Below are 24,967 nucleotides of genomic sequence, written 5' to 3'. Positions count from 1 at the left end.
ACAAATGGACGGGGCCCTTCAAGGTGATCGAGCGCAGGAGCCCCGTCACCTATCTCATCGACCTGGAGTCCCCCCGGAACCCCCTCCGGGTCCTCCACGCCAACAGACTCAAACCACACTTCGCGCGCTCAGAGCTCAGCCTGCTGATGGCTACCGACAGTGGCGCAGAAGGAGACTCCGAGCCCCTCCCTGACCTACTGAGGACCCGTGAAAGAGATGGTTCGGTGGACGGGGTCCGACTCTCCGAGGCCCTGACCCCAGAGCAGCGTCAAGATTGTCGGGCCCTCCTGCTGCCGTTCGCAAACCTGTTCTCTCTCGCACCCGGAGTCACCTCCTGGTGTCTGCACGACGTGGACACGGGGGACAGTCCTCCTGTTCGACACCGGGCGTACCGAGTACCGGATCGGGTACGTACATGCATCCAAGAAGAAGTCTCCAAGATGCTCGCCCTCGGAGTCATCGAACCTTCGGACAGTCCCTGGGCCAGCCCGGTCGTCCTGGTCCCCAAGGCCGCGGCCCCGGGCACCACCCCTGAACTCCGGTTCTGCATTGACTATCGGGGTCTGAACGCGGTCACCCGAACCGACGCTCACCCTATCCCCCGAGCAGATGAACTAGTCGACCGCATGGGGGCAGCCCGCTACCTAAGCATCTTCGACCTGACAGCGGGCTACTGGCAGATCGGCCTCACCCCCAGAGCCCAAGAACGTTCCGCTTTCTCCACCCCGGATGGGCACTACCATTTCAGAGTGATGCCCTTCGGCATGAAGAACGCTCCAGCCACTTTTCAAAGACTGGTGAACCAGGTATTGGCAGGCCTCGAAGAATTCAGCGCCGCCTACCTGGACGACATCGCGGTATACAGCCGCCACTGGACGGATCACCTCCACCACCTCAGAGAGGTCCTGCAGGCCCTCCAACAGGCCGGCCTCACCATAAAGGCCAGCAAGTGCCAAATCGGCCAGGGGTCCGTGACCTACCTCGGACACCAAGTGGGGAGCGGTCTGGTGGCCCCCCTCCAACTCAAGGTAGCTGCCATTCAGTCCTGGCAACCCCCCGAGACACAAACCGAGGTCCGAGCCTTCCTGGGGCTCACCGGATACTACCGGCGGTTTGTAAGGGACTATGGCAGCATTGTGGGGCCCCTCACGGAGCTCACGTCTAAGAACCACCCAAAAAGAGTCAACTGGACTCCCGACTGTCAAGCAGCCTTCGAGACGCTGAAGGCCGCCATGTGCACCGCTCCTGTGCTCCAGGCCCCCGACTACAGCCGCGAGTTCATCGTGCAGACCGATGCCTCCGACCAGGGTATTGGGGCCGTCCTCTCCCAACTGAACCCCGAGGGAGTGGACCAACCAGTGGCCTTCATCAGCAGACGCCTACTGCCCCGAGAACAGCGCTGGAGCACCATTGAGCGAGAGGCCTTCGCGGTGGTATGGGCCCTCAAGAAGCTCCGGCCGTACCTCTTCGGAACCCATTTCCGGGTACAGACGGACCATCGGCCCCTGCAATGGCTCATGCAGATGCGGGGGAGAACCCCAAACTACTGCGATGGTCCATCTCCCTGCAGGGGATGGACTTCACTGTGGAACATCGCCCTGGCCAAGACCACGCCAACGCAGATGGCCTGTCCCGCTTTTTCCGCCTCGACGAGGAAAGTCCCCAAGAAGATGGGTGACTCTCCCCGCCTTCAGCTGGGGGGGACGCATGTTGGACAGGCCACATGAAGGGCTCGCTCCCTCCCCGCAGGACAGGGCCCGGGCCACCGTCAGCACCATTGCCCGGCCCAGCCGCCATCTTGGACACGGCACCACGCGGCCGCGCGGCCTCAGCCCGACCCCAACCCTGGGCCTGGCCAGGCCCCGACATCCCGGCACCACCCTCCACCCAGGAGGTGAACGGCCCACTTGGCAGGTCAATGGGAGTACGAAGTGTCGATGGCTCTCCCCCGCCAGGTGCCGAGCACCCCCAGCCTCCTCGGGCGCTGGCTCCGCCCCCCTGCTGGGTGTCTGGACTCCCTCATCCCGGACCTCCCGACCTCCAAGAGCGAGGGTCCGGACATCAAAGGGCGCCAGACCTATAACTGGGGCAGCCCCAGGACAGGAAGGCAGTTGTATCCTGGAGTCGAGAGACACCGCGACGAACTCATCCTTGACGGACTGTTGGCGCTGCCACAGCCCTGCCTTGTGAACTATTGTCCTGCCTGCTGGCGCTGCCGCGGCCCTCTGTAACCTTCATCCTCGTGGGACCTGCTGGCGCTGCCGCGGCCCGTTGCAACCTGCATTCTCGTGGGACCTGCTGGCGCTGCCGCGGCCCGTTGTAACCTTGATCATCGTTGGGACCTGCTGGCGCTGCCGCGGCCCGTGCAACCTGCATCCTCGTGGGACCTGCTGGCGCTGCCGCGGCCCGTTGTAACCTCCATCCTCGTTGGGACCTGCTGGCGCTGCCGCGGCCCGTTGCAACCTGCATTCTCGTGGGACCTGCTGGCGCTGCCGCGACCCGTTGTAACCTTCATCCTCGTTGGGACCTGCTGGCGCTGCCGCGGCCCGTTGCCACCTACGACCTCTTCGGGACCTGCCGGCGCTGCCGCGGTCTGACCCATCCGAACACCGAGCTCGAGGATTGTGAGCTATCACCGTTACACACCCGTACCCGTGGGTACCAAGACTGTCCCGCTACCCCCTTCCCTTACTAGAGACTAGAATTGAGAGGATCATCGTGTCCTGATCGCCTTGTATCGTACCACACTACTACCCGAAGTGCCTATAAAAGGTGTTACCCTAATCTTTGTGTGGTGTCCATCTGTGGGGGGGAAGTTACCTGTCTGTGCGATCACTGTGCTCGGCCGGCCCTCCCGGTCCCCGTCTAACAATTGGAATAATACCTACAGCAGTAAAGGCCTAGGCCAGACGTTAACTAGGTCTACTACTGTCGATACTAGACTTAAGTTTTGGGTTTGCCAGCGTAGCTCAGAGTTCGCTAGAAACTTTCTCGAATGTTCAAGGAGGAATTAACTTCCCTGATTAGACAAGAAGGGATTTAGTTTCTGACAACCATAGAACATGACAACTTTGCTCTCCCCTAATCAAGAGTCAATCTCGAGAGTCGTGTGAACAAAAGGCAAATTATTTTACTCAGTCAGTACGTGCATTCTTAGTCTCATCAGTATGTAGAGAAAAGGAAGAGACGGGCGTGTTCAATAAAAAGGTGTCATTTATTGATCAGTCTCTTTTCTCATACAAGAGAAATGGATCGATATTATTGCAATACTTATAGTTAAGTAAAGTGCATACATAAAAAGCAATAGTATAAAGTAATACTGTAAAAACATTGATATGGTTTCTAAGCCATATGATGTTTTAAATGAATAAAATATATTTACATACACATATACATTTGACTAAACGTACTCAACTGGTGTTTCTAAATACGCCTACCCCGTGTACCTGACCTAAGTCTAATGCGTGGGCGGGAATAGAAAGTTACAGTTTAAGTTAAGTTTGTTTTTGCCAAGTGAATAACTAAAGAATTCTCTGTGAGGGGTTATTCAGTTCTGTACCTGGAAGTTAGGATGAATGAGGAATGGTATCTCTCTCTCTGGTCTCGATATTCCAGGCTGCCTGCGAGGGCTACCCGGAAACGCCGGTGCTGGATTCTCGGCAGGAGAAAGCAGCGCGTCTCTCAGCGCGTCAGGAAGGCGGGGCTGCTGCCAGCGGGGTCTGCTCTGCTCTCGGCTTCGGCAAGTATGGCTGCTCCGTCTCGTCACCACGCGTGTGTTTGCATATGGCAAGATCGGTAATATTTATACCTTTAAGGTGCCGAGATTGACGTAAGGATGGACATAGATACGTCAATAAAGATGTCATATGATTTGCTCGTTAGCACATTCTTTACTAAAGTTCTCGGTGAAATCAAAACAATGGCCGCAGGGTTTTGCCCAGGTTGTCATAGGTTTGATTTGTTATGAGAACTCCGTATGCCTTATCAGGGGCTGGAGGAATATCACTTGTCTAATTAGATCGCAAGCGTTATGACCTAATCAGATAACGCTTTCCTGTGCCGTAGTGTGACTGCGTCAGATAACGGTATCTGCATCATGGGGGTTTTCTGCCTCATGGGCTGACTGCTAGTTAACTTGTTGGTTTGTTTAACTAGAATAGGGTCAGGAATAGGGGGATCGATTCAGAACCGATAGGAATACATGACACCCACTCCACGCTAACTATGGACATATTTACTAATCTAGGCATAGTATAACATAGTACAACATACTATAGAGTAGTGTGTATACCTTACCACCCCAAAATACATAAATGCATTTTGAAATTTTCAAATATACGGAAAAATTGCAGACATATATATTGTATGCACTCAAGCTGTAGAAAAATGCCAAAGTAATCGCATTTGTATACATTATTGCTTATTTGGTATATGAGAATTACACATGAAATGGTTTCTTACAGAAAAAAGTTTCGAGACAATTCCATCACAGAATAAAATATCTTTATGAACATGCCAGCGGGCAGCTAATGTCTATAAGCTATCTAATATTCAGAAACCTTAGTTCTCTAAGAATAGTTCTTACTTTAAGCAGAAGATAGTGTCCCGAAAAATATGCAAAAATATTTGGGGCTGCTGAAGAAACTGCTGTCCGTGAACTGGAGCGAAATTGTTCATGTGACTTTGTTTTTGAAGTTGAAGGCCGAATTCAGGGAACGCCGTGTGCGAGCTTGCTCAAAAGTCTCTATTTCTGTTCGGGTGAGAACATCATATCATTTAGGCTTTCGAAAAAACTGTCAACAGCTTCCTGGGAAAGTTCCACTAACTCGGAAATAGGTGTAATCATGCATTCATGCGCATGATTGTCTCCATTGACATTCTGATTTGCATTACTGACAGAAGGTCGTACCTGTTCGATGCTGCTTTCATCTTGAACTTCACTACCCATCAATCGTAGTGGTGAAGCTTCCACGAATGCCGTCATCAGGATTGGTAGCCTTTGAGGGCAGCACAAAGCATGAACCTTGATCGGGCTCAACAATGTTTCTGCATCCATCGGCGCATCCGATTGTAGCGTCAGACAGGTGTCTAACACGCATTCTTCTCCGCATAGCAGACACCTCAATACAGGTAAAACACATCTTTGCCACATTGGTCGAAATGATAGAAACCAAGTCATGTTCAGGTCTCTAAGCCGGGAGAGTCCCAGGATTTTTGATATCCGGTCCCGGTATCCAATGGCTAGGATTGTTTCTTCCCTTGTCGCAAGAGTTTTGTCTGTGACATGGGTTGCCATAACGAAAAATCAGGACTAAGAATAGGATTCCTGCAATTAGTCCCAGGATCAGGGGAAGTCCGCCAAAAATCGAATGGACGAAATCTGGAAAAATACCCAGTATGGCTTTGAATGGTGTTAATGCCATCGAAAATACTGTCTTAAATACCCCTGAGATCCCATTGGTATCAGAAATATTTAAGATTTCATTCAGGATTTCCGCGAAATGCACGGGGGAATTAGTTGATAATAATGTATGTATCTCTGCAGTCGTCCTTGCGACTTGTAGATCATACGTTTCTTTTGATGACGAGAGCCTGGTAGGCGTCTGAAGAAGGACTGTTTTCATTCTGCTTAAAGTATCTATTCGAATAGAAGTAATTTTCAAATCGGGCCATGCCCTTGCCTCCCTGTCTGGGAAGGAGCTGGGGAACAATGAGCGTCCACAGCACTTGACCTTCGCAGTCGTAGTGACTAGATAAGGAGTCCCGGGCATAAGACTACAACATCTGCGGTCTACAATAAGAATGTAACTCCCATTATAGAGTCTTTGAAAGAATGGTTCTATTTCAGTTGCAGGTGCGCCTTGCTGGTGACATGAAAGGTTGTATGAATTCCCTTCACAGGCTCCATGCAAACTAATTCCGTTACACAGAAGCGTGCCGCTTAGTGACATCGCACAATTGTTGCCACTAAGAAACACTTTCAGGCCTTTATTACTGACACATGCATGTGAATAGGGCAGGTTCCATGTTGTTTTAAGGTACCCCTTTCCCAATTTCTCGTACATGCCAGCCTGTATATATTTTTGGCAGTATTGAAACCTGAAGGTTGAGATTGGAATATTTATGATTCCGTGTATTATCCATTCACTGACAGGTCGTTCTGACATTGTCATAGGTAATCTTTCTAGTTTTTCAATGCTCAAGATTGTATAATCAGCACCCTTTTGCGCCATACCGATTTGTCTATCAGTAAGGTTAAAGATTTGGAATAGTGACGTTGTGTTGATTAAACGCCAAGGCACATAGCCTGAACGCAGATTTTGTAACGTCCAGCCAAGCTGTACAATAGAACGCAATTGTGACTGACCATGTTGTAATAACAGTAAGTCTTGCGATAATATATCGATTGCTGAAGACACAATGCTGTCCAATGAAAAAATTCTGGAGGACAGAGTCATTAACCCATTGTCCACTACAGAAAGTGATTTTTCCAAATTGATACGGTCAATTTCCCGTATTCTCTCTGCTGTTTCAATTTGATTAACCTTCCAGGCCTCATTGTATGCTGCATATACAGAGGCTGCTATGAAACGCTTTTGACGCTGTTTGCGTGGTCCCAAAGTGAAATCACGCAAGTCAGCACCATCAGTAAGTAAAGTTAGGTGTTGCTTAATTTCTGCCAGTGTGGAAGTTTGTAGCCATTGAAGGCATAATTTGCCCACACTGTAGGTGGTTATTATCCCTGGGTGATGTCTTTGAGGATATCTAGGGTCTGGCCTGGTCATTTTGAAACCCTGTGTTTTGTTCAGGAATCTGTCTTGACAGTTATTAGTATCTGTGGGCCAGATCAACCACTGTTTCCAATCAGGATGTGTTCTGTTTTGGTTTAATATATGGTTTACGTCTATCTCTTCATCTTTAGAAGTGTTGCTAAACATTGTTGGCTTTGGGATAGACGGGTTATTTAAATCTTTGATTTTGGCTAGGCCAAGACAGGTGGTTTGTTGAACAGTGTCATTTAAAAATATCATTTGTTCTGGGATCATGCAGGCTCTAAACAAAGCTTCTATACCCTGTACTTGCCAATCTTTTGTACCCCAAACACTTTTCAATTCAACCTTTTTGTCCCAATAATCAAATCCAAAAGTATTCATTTGTGCAAAAAATGAGTCTGAATATAACAATTTTGTGTTGGTTATTATGGTTTTGGTACCTGTCTTGTTTGACAATTTAAAATAAAATGTTTCAGCATTACTTATGTTAAAACCTGAAAAATATGAATATTTGTCATAAACGGTTCTTGAGCTCCCTTTTGGAGGTGTTGCACAATGTTCCCATTGATTATAATTTAAAACATTTCTAGGTTGTGCAGATCTATGTAACAAGTGATTACCATAGTGGTTATAGCAATACATACTGTCATAATTTGTAGAACCCTGCAAATAATCATGTTTGGTAAATTTAGCAGACATTACTAAATCAGACATCATATTATTAATGCTTTCGAAGTCCCAATCATCAGCAAATGAGTTTGGTTTTGCAAAGTCACTCAATGAGATCTTAATTTGGTGTGGATATTTCAGGATCTCGACCGGACCATGAATTTCATAGTCAGTGTTGTCCCAGGCTACCCCACCAGGTATCGGATTGGCTGTGAAGTTGGCTGAAGAAAGTTCTCTTTTCTTGACGTGTGAAGAGGTGTGTGGTTTGAGGATCAAGTTGATGTTCTGACTTGCTGTGTCCATTTTAGCATATTTTCCCTCAATGAAGCGTCCCAAAGTAAGTACCATGATGAGCCAAAGTATGAGGATAAATGCACCAAAACCCACCCAAAATTCAATCCATGGAGAAATCAGATATGTTTCTTTTAGTTGTTTCAAAAGTTCCTTCGCTTTGTCTTTAAAGGTTTTTGATGATGGCTGTGTCTTTGATTCACTGAAGCCTTCAGAGGAATCATCGAAGTTTATGAAGTAGCCGGATGCAGTTCTGTCAATTGTTCCAATTGCTTCAGGATTTTTGTTTCTTGCATTTTCACTTGGTACTTCATTATAGATTGGTGTGTCTCTGCTAAATGTTTTTATTTGGGTTTTCAGAGGTCTGAGTTCTATTGCATTGTTGCATAGTGCTTGTTGTTCTTCTGTAGGCGTTTCGAATGTGATGAGCCTCTTCGTTAGGACCTCTGTACTGGTAGCAAACCTTGGTGTTCTGCTACTTATTGGGAGTCCACTTGGCCTACTGTTTGTTATCGGCCACATGTTGTGGTTTTACCAGGTCGATTGATACAACTCGGTTCTCCTTTTTACCAGCAAGTGGCGGTAGTACAACTGATCTTGTCCCGTTGACAGACAAGACAGGAACTGCTTTTCTGTAAGAAGGCCCAAATTCCTTCTTTACCGCGATCTTCTCCCTGACTAGATCCCCGACTTTTGGAATCCAGACAGGTCTTGCTGGGACAGGTGGTGGTTCTTCAGTGGTTGTTGGCTGTTGTTTCAACTTTTTGTTGCTCAGGTCTTTTCTTGTTTTGTTTAAGTCCTGCAAAATAGCCAAACGGTCTTTGATATCAAAGCTTTTTTCTTTCACCACTGAAGTCTGACTATCAATGTCAGAGATAATCATCCTAGTTCCAAATAATAATTTGTACGCACTGAATCCCTTCAGAGAATTTCTTGGCAAGTTATTGAGACTACGTTGGACACTTATTAGATGTTTGACCCACCCAGCTCCCGAACCTAATAGCCTTTGTGTTATAGATTGCTTTCTGCCTTGGTTTTTTCTTTACACCATCCCGTACCCTCAGGAAGGAAGTGAGAAGATTCCCGCTGGGCTGTGCTCATTTGGCCATGTTTCCCCCCAGGCTGGTGGGCTTGAGTGAAAACAATGGTCGAACGTAGCATGCTCTTAGCGTATATGCCATTTAGACTCGCAAATCTTTGTATAACAGTCCGGACGTCAGCCGAGTGCTGGTGATCTACATTATAAGTGGAACTAGCCTGTATATGTTAATCGCAAGCCCTGCTTTTTACTGGTGATATTATCTGCAGTCAGATTCCACCGTATTATATTTTTTCTCTCCCCACTGCGATTTCTGTTGCAGTTTGGGCAGTTTTTTACAAACATGGTATGATGTAGGCTCATGCCTGGCCACCAGTACCGTGATTGTAATTCTTCCAGAGAATCTTTTAGTTTGAGGTGTCTGAGACCCTCGCCCATATGTGCGTCTGCGATTAACAAGTTTCTCCTACCCATGTTTGGAATCACTCTATCCCCCACTCCAGGGATTCGAGCAAAAGGGACGGAGTTTGCATCGATTATGTATGTGTGATTGAGTGGATAGTTGATCGTAACGCTGAGCAGTCGCCTTTTGATGACGTTTTCACCGCCAGCACTGTTTCACCGTCAATGTGTTTTAATGTACGCTTTTTTCGAACTACGGGAGCCGATTTAGTGGCTGCCGCTGCGGCTGTTTCAGCCAATGAATTCCCTACAACGTGAACGCCATCACGCTGATGACTCAGTGAGTGTGTCACGTGAGTCTTTGGTAGTTCTTTTTGTAAAAGAGCTATTTGTTCCCAGAGCAGTTTCTGCTTTATTGGTGCATCTGTGTCATCTTTGTAACCATTTTGAATCCATGTCTGCAAATCCTTGTTGTATGATTTGACGCAGTAATATGAATCTGACACTATAAGTGTCGGGAATTCGCGATCCGCATTATCTAGCGCCATTTTCAATGCTATTATTTCAGTTTGTTGTTCTGAATTAGTTTCAACTGAGTGTGATTTTGTTAATAGCGGTTTTAGTTTACCTCCGCGCCACACTTCTTTTGTAATCTCACATGTGGGGTTGTATGCTTGTTCTCCCCAAACGGAGGGTTGAGCATGTCCGTCTGTATAGATTACACAGGCGTAATGTGGTAGAGGCAGAATGTCGATTGGCAGAGGATATGTTTTTTCATATTCTAGATTTTTTAATTCTTCTAGTTCTGGATCAAAGTAGTAGTATACTTTGTCCGTTGTGATTGAATTCACCCATTGTATCCATTCCGGATTCAATGTTGTTGTTGGTAAATTACACGGTGTTGTTAGTGCCTCAAAGGCTGATTCAGCTGTTCTGACTGTGATATGTCTACCGTCAGCTATGTATTTTTCCCTAGCTATTGCGGTTTGAACTGCATAAACAATTTTTTCTTTAATGCTGAATTTCTGTTCAGCTTCTGTGTACAAGTGTGATTTGAATGCAATTGGTACCTTTTCTCCATCATTAGAGGTCAGGTATGTGAATCCGCATCTCCCTGGGATGACTCGAATCACAAGATTGCGTGTGTTATCACGTGTTTCTAATTTTGTTTTAATTAGCATGTCTGTTTGTAAGGATCTCAAAATTTCTGTGTGTATTTGAGTCCAACTGGATCTTTTAAAGTCTGGTTTAATTAGATCATAAAGGGGTTTGACCCTTTCTGCGTAATTTGCAATGTATGTTCTTCCGAAATTTAGGAAGCCTAGAATCGACTGTAAGTTTTTTAGTGTTCTAGGTGCTTGGAGTACGGCACATTTCTCTAGGAAATTGTCAGCCAGGCTTTTGCCTTCACTTGATAATTCATATCCTAAGAACAGGACTGTCAGATGGGCAATTCTGGATTTTTTAAAGTTGAATTTGTAACCCTCTGCAGCGAACCCAAGTATTATGGTGTTCACCCTTTTCAAGTGAGTCTCCAAGTCATCATCTGTTAAGTAAATGTCATCGACATAAGATAATGCTTCATCATCATATAGTTGTAGTAATTCTGTTACTCTCGCTGAGAATACCCCCGGGCTGTTCTTGTACCCCTGGGCTAACCGACAGAATTGTTTTTGAGTGCCATTTACTGAGAATGCAGTTAAATATCTGCTCTCTGGTGCTATGTTTTGACAAAAGAATCCATTGGAGATGTCCAAGGTTGTTTTGTATTTTTTGCGCACTATGTTATTCATTAGTGCAGCACTGTGTGAGTTTTGCACTGCAAAAGTTTTGCAACATGTGTTAAGGTGTCGGTAATCCAAAACTAGACGATATGAATTGTCTGGTTTGGAGACCGGAAACAAAGGATTGTTCATTTGTGAGGTGCAAGTTTCAATCACCCCCTGGTATTCTAGCTGATCTAGTATTTCATTTACCTGTTTTTTAGCTTCTTGCTTAATTGGGTACTGCCTTTGTGCAGTTGGTTGTGATTTTAACTGGATTTTGTGAGGAGGAGAATCCTCATCCCATCCTACATGATTTTTATATAAAGCAGGTGCTAGAGCCACTGCCCACTTTCTAGCAAGTGTGTATTTTTTATGAATTGGAATTTGATTTGAGAAGGCAGGCATAATTACTTCTTCGCCATGAGGGCACTCCCTGACAAACTCTGGTGGCCAGTCTTTTTCAGCTAGAAGGATATCATAGCCCTTGGAGAGATTATCCCAAAATAGTCCCCTTATTTTCCTAGTCTTATCTCCCTCTATACGTAATGTTATCTCGTATATCTTGTGGGGTTTGCTAACCCTGGTGTCTGCAGTTTCCACTTGAAGATATTCATTCGTGTCCACTGTCTCCAGATGATTCATAAGGACTTTGCGAGCTATGCTCACTTCTGCTGCACTGTCTAGCATTGTCTGAGCCCACTCTCCGTTTTTCAGTTGTGTCCTCAGTATTCTCGGCATTGTTAACTACCTTGATACTGGCTACCTTCTTTTTTGGAAATTGTAATTTCTTTTTTAGTTGAGCAGGTTCCTTGTCTTTGGACTTGGCGTGCTCTTCTCTTTGTTCTGATCGTCCTCTTCTTTCCGATTTCTGCGTGGAATTCTGAAAAGATTGAGAGGGACGTGTATCAATGTCTTGATATCTATCAGGTTTTTTAATATTATCCCTATTTCTAAAGTTATATCTATTCCCAGAGGGGTCACTCTGCGGTGACCTCTGTCTTCGGTTTGGAGATTTTTCTCTTCGCCTAGGAGACCTTCCTCTGGACTGGAATTTCTTTTCTTTAGGATTGGATTGTTTGTTTCCATCCCAGTTCTTTTTTGGTGAATTATTAAAAAATATTTTTTCTGGACTTTCAGTCAGTTGCGGTTTTACTGGTATTCTACCTAAACTATCTCTACCTAGTTCCTCATAGGATTTTTCTATGATTCTGGCAATTTCAGTTGGTTGGTCTGCTATAGCTGTCTCTTTTAACCTCTGGCGGATCGCCACGTTTGCTGCTTCACCTTTTATGTTGGCTAATAGTATAGCCGAGACCTGCTTGAAGTCTTTCAGTAATTTCATACCAAGAGTTAAAGCGGGCTCTGGACCGTATTCATCTTGAATTTGTTTTAGCACATCTGGTATTACCGAAATGGATGGAACACCGTGCGTTTTTGTGTAGATGGAAGCAAAGACTGTACCCCAAGTGTCACAGTCCTCAATGTGTGGTGCGATTCCCATTGGAAGACAGATAGTCAGAATCCTGTGTTTTTCTAGCGGGGTGGTGTCAGGAAACACCGCCTCTATTTGGGTAATTTTCTGTGCCAACCAGAATGGTATTTGTTCCCGTTTAGCCGGTACTTTACCTAGGCAAGACTGGATGTTCTGTGGTGTAATCTTATTTGTGTTCCCCTGGTGAGGGGTCAGCTGTGGAAGTTTAATCGCTGGCTGAATTGTTGAAGTCCGCATTACATACTGGACTAATTGTCTGTGAATTTTTAGTAATTGTTTTAGCTGTATTAACAGCTCTCCAGTAGACATCCCTTCGATGTCTGGGTGTGGTGTGTATCCGGCTAAGACCGGCCACATTGCTCCTGGTCTACCTAAAGGACCGAGCCTGGTGATGTGATTGTTATGTTTTAGGGCGCCATCAAATAAGAGCAAATGCTCTTGAAATTTGAGTGGTACTTCCACCTCCTCGAAAGGAGTATAAATGTCAGGTGGTACCTCTATTTTGTAATAGTGGAAGTACTTTGTTACAGCATTTGCTGCTGGAAAATGTATCCATGAATAGTATACCTCTGTCTGCCGATATTCGTGTGCCTCAATTACGAATATGACTGTGCCACCTCTAGGTGTCAGTCCATTTTCTATAAGTTTTAGTGTTATAGATGTCCTTTTGGTGACCGGGATTAGTATTATATCCCCGTCTGCGTCTTGTAGTGCAGTATCAGCTGCTGCTATTTCAGCTGCTAATCTAACTGCCTCTCTTTCTTCATCACTGTCTCCCATTTTACCGACAGGATGGTATTATGTTTGTTTGCAGATCAGGTTTCTTATGGAAACAAAGGTTAGATGCACAATATTTTGGAACTGTTTATCCTTCAACGTTGACTATACCAAGAACCATACATAGGAGTTCCCTCCTGCGAGGTTTTGGAGGATATTACCTTTAACCCACTCCAGACGTCTTTGGAGTATTTGGGAAAAGGGGTCTGAGTGAGAAAGCACGACTGAGTTACTCTAAATGTCTTACGTTAGTTTTATCGCCCTTTCTAAACGCGTTGGGCGCCATGTAGTGTAGTTCCTATCTTCCCAATAGGCTCTGCGCATTGGAATAATACCTACAGCAGTAAAGGCCTAGGCCAGACGTTAACTAGGTCTACTACTGTCGATACTAGACTTAAGTTTTGGGTTTGCCAGCGTAGCTCAGAGTTCGCTATAAACTTTCTCGAATGTTCAAGGAGGAATTAACTTCCCTGATTAGACAAGAAGGGATTTAGTTTCTGACAACCATAGAACATGACAACTTTGCTCTCCCCTAATCAAGAGTCAATCTCGAGAGTCGTGTGAACAAAAGGCAAATTATTTTACTCAGTCAGTACGTGCATTCTTAGTCTCATCAGTATGTAGAGAAAAGGAAGAGACGGGCGTGTTCAATAAAAAGGTGTCATTTATTGATCAGTCTCTTTTCTCATACAAGAGAAATGGATCGATATTATTGCAATACTTATAGTTAAGTAAAGTGCATACATAAAAAGCAATAGTATTAAGTAATACTGTAAAAACATTGATATGGTTTCTAAGCCATATGATGTTTTAAATGAATAAAATATATTTACATACACATATACATTTGACTAAACGTACTCAACTGGTGTTTCTAAATACGCCTACCCCGTGTACCTGACCTAAGTCTAATGCGTGGGCGAGAATAGAAAGTTACAGTTTAAGTTAAGTTTGTTTTTGCCAAGTGAATAACTAAAGAATTCTCTGTGAGGGGTTATTCAGTTCTGTACCTGGAAGTTAGGATGAATGAGGAATGGTATCTCTCTCTCTGGTCTCGATATTCCAGGCTGCCTGCGAGGGCTACCCGGAAACGCCGGTGCTGGATTCTCGGCAGGAGAAAGCAACGCGTCTCTCAGCGCGTCAGGAAGGCGGGGTCTGCTCTGCCAGCGGGGTCTGCTCTGCTCTCGGCTTCGGCAAGTATGGCTGCTCCGTCTCGTCACCACGCGTGTGTTTGCATATGGCAAGATCGGTAATATTTATACCTTTAAGGTGCCGAGATTGACGTAAGGATGGACATAGATACGTCAATAAAGATGTCATATGATTTGCTCGTTAGCACATTCTTTACTAAAGTTCTCGGTGAAATCAAAACAATGGCCGCAGGGTTTTGCCCAGGTTGTCATAGGTTTGATTTGTTATGAGAACTCCGTATGCCTTATCAGGGGCTGGAGGAATATCGCTTGTCTAATTAGATCGCAAGCGTTATGACCTAATCAGATAACGCTTTCCTGTGCCGTAGTGTGACTGCGTCAGATAACGGTATCTGCATCATGGGGGTTTTCTGCCTCATGGGCTGACTGCTAGTTAACTTGTTGGTTTGTTTAACTAGAATAGGGTCAGGAATAGGGGGATCGATTCAGAACCGATAGGAATACATGACAGGAAGTGCCACTTCTAGAAGTTGGTGTACCTGTGCAGTGAATGTGCTGGCTTGTGATTGGCTGTGACTGGCTGATGTGCCAGGCTCCAGGAGTCAGGATGGGTCTGCCCCGGTGGTGAATGGGAGATCTGCATGTGTAATGTGAGGGAGGGGTACACCTGGGACCTGAATAGGGCTGGGCTTTCCCCACACAATGCTGGCTCCGCCCCCTGTGGTGCGACTGATGACCCTAGTCTGCCTAGTGAATGGTGAAAGGGGCTGAGCATAACAAAGTGCTCCAAAACCAGTTGCATCTGGTTTTCCCCCACCCAGCACCTAAAGACAAAGGGATTTACTGTATAAAAAGAGGCTGTGACCTCTTGAAAAATGTTCTCTTGCTCCTGATCTGAAGAGGGGGCCTGCTGCTGCTGGGCGCCAGGAGGATACCGCCACTGGGACTGCCTCCCTGCCTGGAGTGCCCCGTGAGCTGGACCCTGGGCCCAGCCTTGCCCCCCCTGCCTTCCTTTCCTGAACTTTGCTGGACTTTGGCTAGGACTCTGCCTTTGGAGGCGCCAGGGGAGCGCGGTTTCCTGAGTGCTGGGAGCACTCCTACTTTTGTCTGCAGCCCAGAGCTGCTGTCGCTGCTCACGAGGGATTCCCCAGTGTAGGGATCCCCCTGCATTTGTTTGTCGAAGCAGGTGCCCACCCTGCTTATTTGTGGCCATTTGTAGTTTATCTAGCGGGTGCCCAGCCGCTTTATATTTAAATTGAAGAGGGAGCCTACCCCTCGTGTTGCCCCGTTTCACCGCCGCCAGCCTGGGACACCCCGTGACGTCACTCCCCGGGCCGCGCTGTGATTGGCCGCCGGCCCGCGGAGATCCGGAAGCCCCGCGCCCACGTAACGACCCGGAAACAAAGAGAGGAGTGAGTGGCCGTCTCTCCCCTGGGCTCCCGAGAGCAAGGGAGAGCCCCGGGTACTGCCCACGCCACAAAACCAAAGGAGAAGCCCTGAGTGAGGGAGGACACTGACGCAGAGGCACCGGTGAGCCCCGCCGCCCACTAGAGGAGCCGCCGCCGTGAGAAGAGACGCGCGGCTCGCCAGCAGAAGTCCCGGTGAGTGAAGACCCGGGTTGTTGGGCTCTGGGAGGTGCAGGGCTCCTCGCACCAATCACCGAGCGGCCCTGACTGGCAGTGGGCCGCTCCCACGAGTCTGCCTGGTGCTGAGAGGGAGAGCAGGTATATCCGGGCAAATTGTCGTTGCCCGTCCCAAGAGTGGGGAAGTTTCCTTCTTTCGAGTCCACGAGAGACTCCAACGAAAGGGGCCATCTTCTTTCGAGCCACAAGGGCTCCGGGGGCATTTGTTTCTTTTGAGTCCCCAGAGGAGGGACTCCACCGAAGGTGCCGGCGTTATTTAGAGCCCAGGAAGCTCAGGGGGCAATTTGGCTATTCCGAGCCCAGGAGGCTCCCACGCTGGTTCTCGCCCCATTGTGTGTCTCGAGCCCACGAGGTGCCCATGTGTGTTTGGCCCATGGTGAATTCAGCTGCCCAGCACTTAGTGGGCAGCTGCCACATTTAGGTTGGGAACTCTGGAGCAGTTCTTTGGCTGCCTGGGCAGCCCGCCCTGACATTGGGACACATGGCATTTCAGCCCCAGAGATGCCAGTTGGCCTGGGGACAGTCACAGGTCATGGCCTTTGTGATTTCTGCGCAATTGTTCTTCCTGCACCTCTGAATGTGTTTTTATGCATCATGTGTTCTTCCTGCACCTCTGAATGTGTTTTTATGCATCATGTGTAATGTTTTCATGCCTATACCCCTAAATGTATTGTTGGACTCGGCCTCGTGGAGTGGTCCTACCCCTCCCGCATGGCGGGCCTGGGACGACATCGGCCCTCCGTCGACCCGCTGTCGACCCCCCTGAACACGAACCCTCGACGAGAGCAGCCCCCCTAGCAACCCACGGCTCTCCCCCCAGGGACCCCGGCGGACCCTGTTTGCCAACACCGCCGGTCTGGCGACCATGCCAGGCCACCATTTCCGTCCCGACTCCATCTTGGGCCCATCACGCCCCGAGCACGGGGCCGCAGCCATCCCTGGCCCCGGCCTCAGCGAAGCCCCGACATCGAGGCACCAAGAGCCTCCCAGGTGGTAGAGTGGCCACTTGGCGGAGCCCAGAAGAGGGGAGTTTCGAGGGGCCGCCGGACGCCTGGTATCGATCGCCTGGTATCGATCGCCCTTCAGCCTCCCTGGGCGCTGGCTCCACCCCCTGCTGGGTGTCTGGACACCTTCATCCCGGCCCCTCTGAACCCCAGGCGCGAGGGTCCGGACATCAAAGGACTCCAGTCCTATATCTGGGCCAGCCCTGGATTAGAACTCCAGTTGTATCTTGGAGTCGAAGCCCTGCTGACCTTGTCGCGGCTGATCCTGATCCGAACTCTTGCAGCTGGAACCTTCGAGGCCCTGCTGACGCTGTCGCGGCCTGACCAAGCTGAACCACCTTCGAGGCCCTGCTGATGCTGTTGCGGCCTGACCAAGCTGAACCGCCTTCGAGGCCCTGCTGACGCTGTCGCGGCCTGACTAAGCTGAACCACCTTCGAGGCCCTGCTGACGCTGTCGCGGCCTGACCGAACCGAACCATCTTCGAGGCCCTGCTGACGCTGTCGCGGCCTGACCGAACTGAACCATCTTCGAGGCCCTGCTGACGCTGTCGCGGCCTGACCGAACTGAACCATCTTCGAGGCCCTGCTGACGCTGTCGCGGCCTGACCCCTTGAACTATCCACGCACCAGTTGGTGCCAAGACTGTCCCGCTACTCCCTATCCCCGAAACCAAGACTTTACGGATCCCTCGATCCTTGCCTGCTAACCTGCAAAGGACTTGCCTTAATTGCTTATATAAAGATTCTTGTGAATATTCCTCCTGTGTGGTGTCCATCTGTAAGTAGTGTGATTGCTCAGCTGTTACGATTGTGGGAGAGGAGCCTCGCCAAGGAGGCCTCCCTACGGCGCTCGGCCTATTCCATACAGAGAGGTGGGTCTCGGGGCGGACAGTCAGACACCTTCTGTCTCCCCTGGGGTCGCCTTTCCAACATTGGTGGCAAGCGACGGGATCCGAGCCCGCGCAAATCGTACAGCAAGTAACTCGCCACTACTAACAGAGACCCACAACCACGATGACTACTAAAGAAGCCAGAACAACCGCAGAGTTCCAGAAAGAACTATTAGAGGAGTACACCCATAAAGAACTCAAACAATTCTGCAAAGCCCTAGGTATCGCTACCACCGGACTAAGCACAAAAGACGATTTTAAAGACGCGTTACAAACATGGGTGGAGACCGGAGCGACCCCACCCCAAGCCAACAAGGACATTGTCCTAGAAGTACCCCTGAGTACAGTCGTAGCCCCAGTGGAAGAAAGAACCGCCAACAAAGAACCGGGCCTCTCCCACGAAGACGCCCGGGAGCGAGAGAGGAGTCGGCTCCATGAACTAGAGCTCGCCCGACTCCGGCTGGATGGAGAGCTTCAATTAGCAGCAAAGAAAATGGCCATTGAACAACTACGATTAGAGGGAGATCTGGAAGAGAGGCGGAGGCAAAGAGAATTGGACGAAAAAAAGCTCACGTACGAACACGAGCGTGGCCTCAAAGAACTAGAGATCAAAGCCAAGATCGAAGAGGCTGGCGCCGCGGTAATCCGGAACCCTCCACCTCCTGCCGACCCGAAGGTCCACATTCCCAAGGATATCGTCAAGGAATACTACAAAAATGACGATATCCAGCAATGGTTCAAGGCGTATGAAGTTGCCATGACCGCGCACCGCATCCCGCGAAAAGATTGGGGTGCCGGTTTGTGGGGGAGATTGGTCAGCGAAGGAAGAGACACCCTGCTAGAGCTGGCCAAGGACGTGATGTCCTCCTATGACCACATGAAGGACGCCCTGCTCACCCGGTATGGCCTCACCCCCGAGATGTACCGACAGAGGCTCAGAGACTGCAAAAAGATTCCCGGTACCACGTGGGTGGAGTACGTAAACTTTTATAGCCGGGCCCTGGAAGGATGGATAAAGGGCAGCAAAGTGTCCACCTACGAGCAGCTATTCGACCTCATCGTTTGGGAGCACCTCTCCAACAACTGCTTTGTCGAGCTCAGGCAGCATCTCCTCGACAGTAAGCTGACCGAGCCCCGAAAACTCGCCGTCGAGGCTGATCGATGGGTGAGCACCCGGGTCCCCCGGACCCCGATAGGAGAAACGGGACGGAACGGCCAGGGGCACCCCCGCCAGCGTGGCGGCGGAGAAGGCCAGAACAGGAGCCAAGACTTCCCGTCAGCCCCGGGCCGGAGTCCGCCTCGGGGGTCCCCCCAGAAGAACACTTCGCCATCCCTGACCAGAAGAGGGCCCCCACCAGCGCGGACGGGGCCCCACCCGAACATTACTTGCCACAGTTGCCAGCGGACCGGTCACTATGCCAGTGACCCCCTCTGCCCCATGAACCAGCGCCCCGGCACCACCGGGCCTCCGACCCGCCAGTTCGCTGCTGCAGCCCGGGGGAAGGGGGAGAAGAAGACGAAGAGGTCTACAACGAAGATCAGACCGAGTATGAACCAGCCGCCATGGCCCTAGCCTGCCTGGGCGAAAGAGACATGGTCCCCCAGGCCCCGCTACCGAGGAACACTCAAAAGTACCGTCAGTGGGTCCACATCAATGGACGACGGACCGAAGCCCTCCGAGACACGGGAGCCAGTGTGACGGCCGTCCGCTGCCACTTGGTGACCCCAGAACAGATCATACCAAACGTGCGATGCCCCGTGAGGGCCGCCGACAACTCCGAAACTCTGTGTCAGATGGCCCGAATCCCCTTCGAGTGGGGGGGGGTGTCGGGCACCCTCAAAGTGACCGTCCGGGACGACGCCCCCGTGGACTGCCTCCTTGGAAACGACCTTGAGAGCTCTCCCTGGGCCCAAGTCGAACGGAGAGAGCATCTAGGAATGATGGGACTACCAGAGTGGGTCTGCGCGACGACCCGATCCATATCTGCCCGGGCCCTGGCGGCACCCGAGGCCACCCCGACTGAAGAGCCAGAGTGGCCCGCGCCCCCACCGCCCGCAGTCAATGAAGAATCCGACCCCGAGCCCGAGCCATCGGAGCATGACCAAGAAGGCAGCGCCGAACTCAGCGACATCCCCGAACTAGCCCAATGGCGCCAAGAGGGTGGTCCCACCCGAGAACAATTCCGGCAGGAACAGAAGGCCTGCCCCTCCCTCGAGGGGACCCGATAGCAAGCCACCGCCCAAGCTGCCGGGGACACCTCGGGGTCCCACTGGGTCTACTGGGACCACGGCCTCCTATACAGTGAACAGAAAATTGCCGAGCCTGGGGCCAGCCGAGTGTTGGTGGTCCCCCTACGATTCAGAGACTTCCTTTTGAACCTGGCACACGATGTGCCCCTCGCCGGGCACCTGGGGCAGGACAAAACTTACAGCCGCCTGCTGACCCATTTCTACTGGCCGAAGATGCGCAATGATGTGCATAACCACTGCCGCACCTGCCCGACATGCCAAGCCAGCGGAAAGAGTGGAGGGAAGGTGAAGGCCCCGCTCCAGCCCTTTCCAGTAGTGACCACTCCCTTCGAACGAGTGGGGATAGACATCGTGGGGCCCCTGGACCCCCGAATCTCGCAAGGGCATCGCTTCATCCTCGTCCTGGTGGACCATGCCACCCGCTATCCCAAAGCCATCCCCCTACGAACCATAACGGCTCCCGTGGTGGGCCGAGCACTGATGGAGATCTTCTCCAGAGTGGGGTTCCCCCGAGAAGTCGTGAGCGATCGGGGCACAAACTTTATATCAAAGTATATGCGGTCCCTGTGGCAACAGTGCGGGGTCACGTATAAATTCACCACCCCGTATCACCCCCAAGGGAATGGACTTGTGGAGCGGTTTAACCGGACACTCAAGGGGATGATCCAGGGCCTAGAAGAGCCCCTCCGCCGCAAATGGGACGTCCTGCTGCCCTGCCTCTTGTTCGCCTATCGGGAGGTACCACAGAAATCCCTGGGCTTCAGCCCCTTTGAACTCTTGTACGGGCACCCTGTCCGAGGTCCCCTCAGCCTGGTCAAAGAAGGCTGGGAAACTACAGTCCAAGACGCACCGCCGGATGTCTACCGGTACCTCCTGACCCTATGAAGCCAGACTCGGAAGTTCCGGGCCCTTGCCGAGGCCAATCTTGAGGCCAGTCAGGAGGACATGAAATGCTGGTATGACCAGAACTCTTCATCCATCGAGTTCGAGCCGGGCCAGCGTGTCTGGGTCATGTCCCCGGTCGAACCTTGTGCCCTCCAGGACAAATGGTCGGGCCCCTTCAAAGTGATCAAGCGCAAGAGCCCTGTCACCTATCTCGTGGACATGGAGTCCCCCCGAAACCCCCTACGGGTTCTGCACGCCAACCGGCTCAAGCCTCATTTTGCCCGCACAGAACTGAGCCTGCTGCTAGCTACCGACGATGGGGCCGAAGACGACTCCGAGCCCCTGCCCGACCTCCTAAGGTGCGCTGAGAAAGACGGCTCCGTCGAGGGAATCTCTCTCTCCTCCGACCTGACCCCAGCGCAACGCCGAGACTGCCAAGAACTGTTGGGGCGATTTACGGACCTGTTCTCCCTCACCCCCGGGTGACCCAGTGGTGTGTCCACGATGTCGACACCGGGGACAGCCAGCCAGTGCGACACCGGGCCTACCGTGTTCCCGACCGAGTTCGGGCCTGCATCCAGACAGAAGTTACCAAGATGCTGGCCCTGGGGGTGGTCGAACCCTCCGACAGTCCCTGGGCCAGCCCAGTGGTCCTGGTCCCAAAAGCCGCCGCACCTGGCACCCCTCCAGAACTCAGGTTTTGTGTCGACTACCGGGGACTGAATGCTGTTACCAGAACCGACGCACATCCCATCCCCCGGGCCGATGAACTAATCGACCGCCTGGGAGCCGCCAAGTACCTCAGTACCTTCGGCCTCACAGCCGGGTACTGGCAGATCGGCCTCACTCCAGGCGCCCAGGAGCGGTCGGCATTCTCCACACCCGATGGCCACTTCCAATTCAAGGTGATGCCCTTCGGCATGAAAAACGCCCCAGCCACCTTCCAGAGACTGGTGAACAAAGTGCTGGCGGGGCTAGAATAATTCAGCGCCGCCTATCTAGACGACATTGCAGTGTACAGCCTTCACTGGGCCGAGCACCTGACGCACCTCTGGGAGGTCCTGACGGCCCTCCGCCGGGCCGGACTAACTGTGAAAGCCAGCAAGTGCCAGATAGGTCAAGGATCCGTGACCTACCTGGGACACCAAGTGGGGAGCGGCCACGTGGCTCCCCTCCAACCCAAGATTGACGCCATCGTGGCCTGGGAGCCCCCGGTCACCCAGACAGCCGTCCGGGCCTTCCTGGGGCTCACTGGATATTATCGGCGATTCATCAAGAACTATGGGAGCATTGTGGGGCCCCTCACTGAACTGACCTCGAAGAACCGGCCACAAAAAGTACAATGGACACCCACGTGTCAGGTGGCCTTCGAGACTTTGAAAACAGCCATGTGCACCGCCCCTGTGCTCCAAGCCCCTGAGTACAGCCGGGAGTTTGTAGTCCAGACCGACGCCTCGGAGCACGGCATCGGGCGGTCCTATCCCAGATTGACCCCGAGGGGATTGACCATCCTGTGGCCTTCATCAGCCGGCGGCTGCTGGCCAGAGAGCAGCGATGGAGCACCATTGAAAGAGAGGCCTTCGCCGTCGTATGGGCCCTCAAGAAACAGAGGCCCTACCTCTTCGGCACCCACTTCCGGGTCCAGACTGAACACCGGCCCCTGCGGTGGCTGATGCAGATGCGTGGCGAAAACCCAAAGCTGCTGCGCTGGTCCATCTCCCTCCAAGGGATGGACTTCACGGTGGAGCATCGCCCTGGCGACGACCACGCCAATGCTGACGGCCTGTCCCGATTCTTCCGCCTCGACGAGGAGAATCCCCAGGAAGATGGGTGACTCTCCCCACCTTCAGCTGGAGGGGACGTGTGTTGGACTCGGCCTCGTGGTGTGGTCCTACCCCTCCCGCATGGCGGGCCTGGGACGACATTGGCCCTCCGTCGACCAGCTGTCGACCCCCCTGAACACAAACCCTCGACGAGAGCAGCCCCCCTGGCAACCCACGGCTCTCCCCCCTGGGACCCCGGCGGACCCTGCTCGCCAACACCGCCGGTCTGGCGACCATGCCAGGCCACCATTTCCGGCCCGACTCCATCTTGGGCCCATCACGTCCCGAGCACGGGGCCGCAGCCATCCCTGGCCCCGGCCTCAGCGAAGCTCCGACATCGAGGCACCAAGAGCCTCCCAGGTGGTAGAGTGGCCACTTGGCGGAGCCCGGAAGAGGGGAGTTTCGAGGGGCCTCCAGCCGTCCCCGGACGCCTGGTATCGATCGCCCTTCAGCCTCCCTGGGCGCTGGCTCCACCCCCCTGCTGGGTGTCTGGACACCTTCATCCCGGCCCCTCTGAACCCCAGGCGCGAGGGTCCGGACATCAAAGGACTCCATTCCTATATCTGGGCCAGCCCTGGATTAGGACTCCAGTTGTATCTTGGAGTCGAAGCCCTGCTGACCTTGTCGCGGCTGATCCTGATCCGAACTCTTGCACCTGGAACCTTCGAGGCCCTGCTGACGCTGTCGCGGCCTGACCAAGCTGAACCACCTTCGAGGCCCTGCTGACGCTGTCGCGGCCTGACCAAGCTGAACCACCTTCGAGGCCCTGCTGACGCTGTTGCGGCCTGACTAAGCTGAACCACCTTCGAGGCCCTGCTGACGCTGTCGCGGCCTGACCGAACCGAACCATCTTCGAGGCCCTGCTGACGCTGTCGCGGCCTGACCGAACTGAACCATCTTCGAGGCCCTGCTGACGCTGTCGCGGCCTGACCGAACTGAACCATCTTCGAGGCCCTGCTGATGCTGTCGCGGCCTGACCCCTTGAACTATCCACGCACCAGTTGGTGCCAAGACTGTCCCGCTACCCCCTATCCCCGAAACCAAGACTTTATGGATCCCTCGATCCTTGCCTGCTAACCTGCAAAGGACTTGCCTTAATTGCTTATATAAAGATTCTTGTGAATATTCCTCCTGTGTGGTGTCCATCTGTAAGTAGTGTGATTGCTCAGCTGTTACGATTGTGGGAGAGGAGCCTCGCCAAGGAGGCCTCCCTACGGCGCTCGGCCTATTCCATACAGAGAGGTGGGTCTCGGGGCGGACAGTCAGACACCTTCTGTCTCCCCTGGGGTCGCCTTTCCAACATGTATAGTGATACTTAGGTGGTTGTTCTTCCTAGTACAGGTGTTGCTAGTGAGGTCCTGATTCCCTGCGTGATATTTTCCTAAGGTGGTTAGGGTTGCGTAGGTGGTACTTACCTGTTACCAGTGGTTACTGGTTGTGTGCTCTATTTTCTATTTTGTGCTACGGTGAATATTGTTCTATATGCTAATTACTATTCCTACAAGTGCTAATTCTACCAAGTACTAAGTCTAAAAGTGGATATTCCTGACAGTGGTCCATGTAGCCCTGTCCTGTATCTATCCCCTGTAATTGTGCCCGTGCCTGTTGGCACATTGTAAAGTGTGTGTTTTTATCTAATGTGTTTGGTACAATACAAAGGCTATTTTTATATATAACCTTGTGTGGAGTTTCCTTTGTGGTGGGCCTTGGGTGTTGTTTCTGGGTGCGCGTGCAAACACTTAACCTACATTGCCTCCGGGATAAGCCTTACTGCTCGCACCACGTTGCCTAGAGGGTGAGCAGGGGTTATCTTTGGCGTGTAACTCCCTTGCCCTCACTAGAGTGGTGGTTTCTGCCTGGCTTTGGCGCAAGCCTCAGCCAACTGGAAATCCCATTTCTAACATTAGTAGGCAGCGGAGGGGATCCGGATTTGTGTTTGCACTGTACCACAGCAGCAGCTGGCTGCACCACAAAACTGCATTTTAGATAGTTCACATTTTGGGGATTATTGTTTCAAAATTGTTCTAAAAGTCATTTCTTCGGAAATGTGTTTCTTGTGTACTGTGAGCTAGGTGTCACTAGCTCTGGGTGGTGTTATATCCCCTAAGTGCAG

Source organism: Lissotriton helveticus, chromosome 1_1 (genome assembly GCF_964261635.1).
Source record: "Lissotriton helveticus chromosome 1_1, aLisHel1.1, whole genome shotgun sequence".
In the NCBI taxonomy this organism is placed as follows: domain Eukaryota; kingdom Metazoa; phylum Chordata; class Amphibia; order Caudata; family Salamandridae; genus Lissotriton; species Lissotriton helveticus.
Note: the sequence above shows the minus strand (reverse complement) of the source record.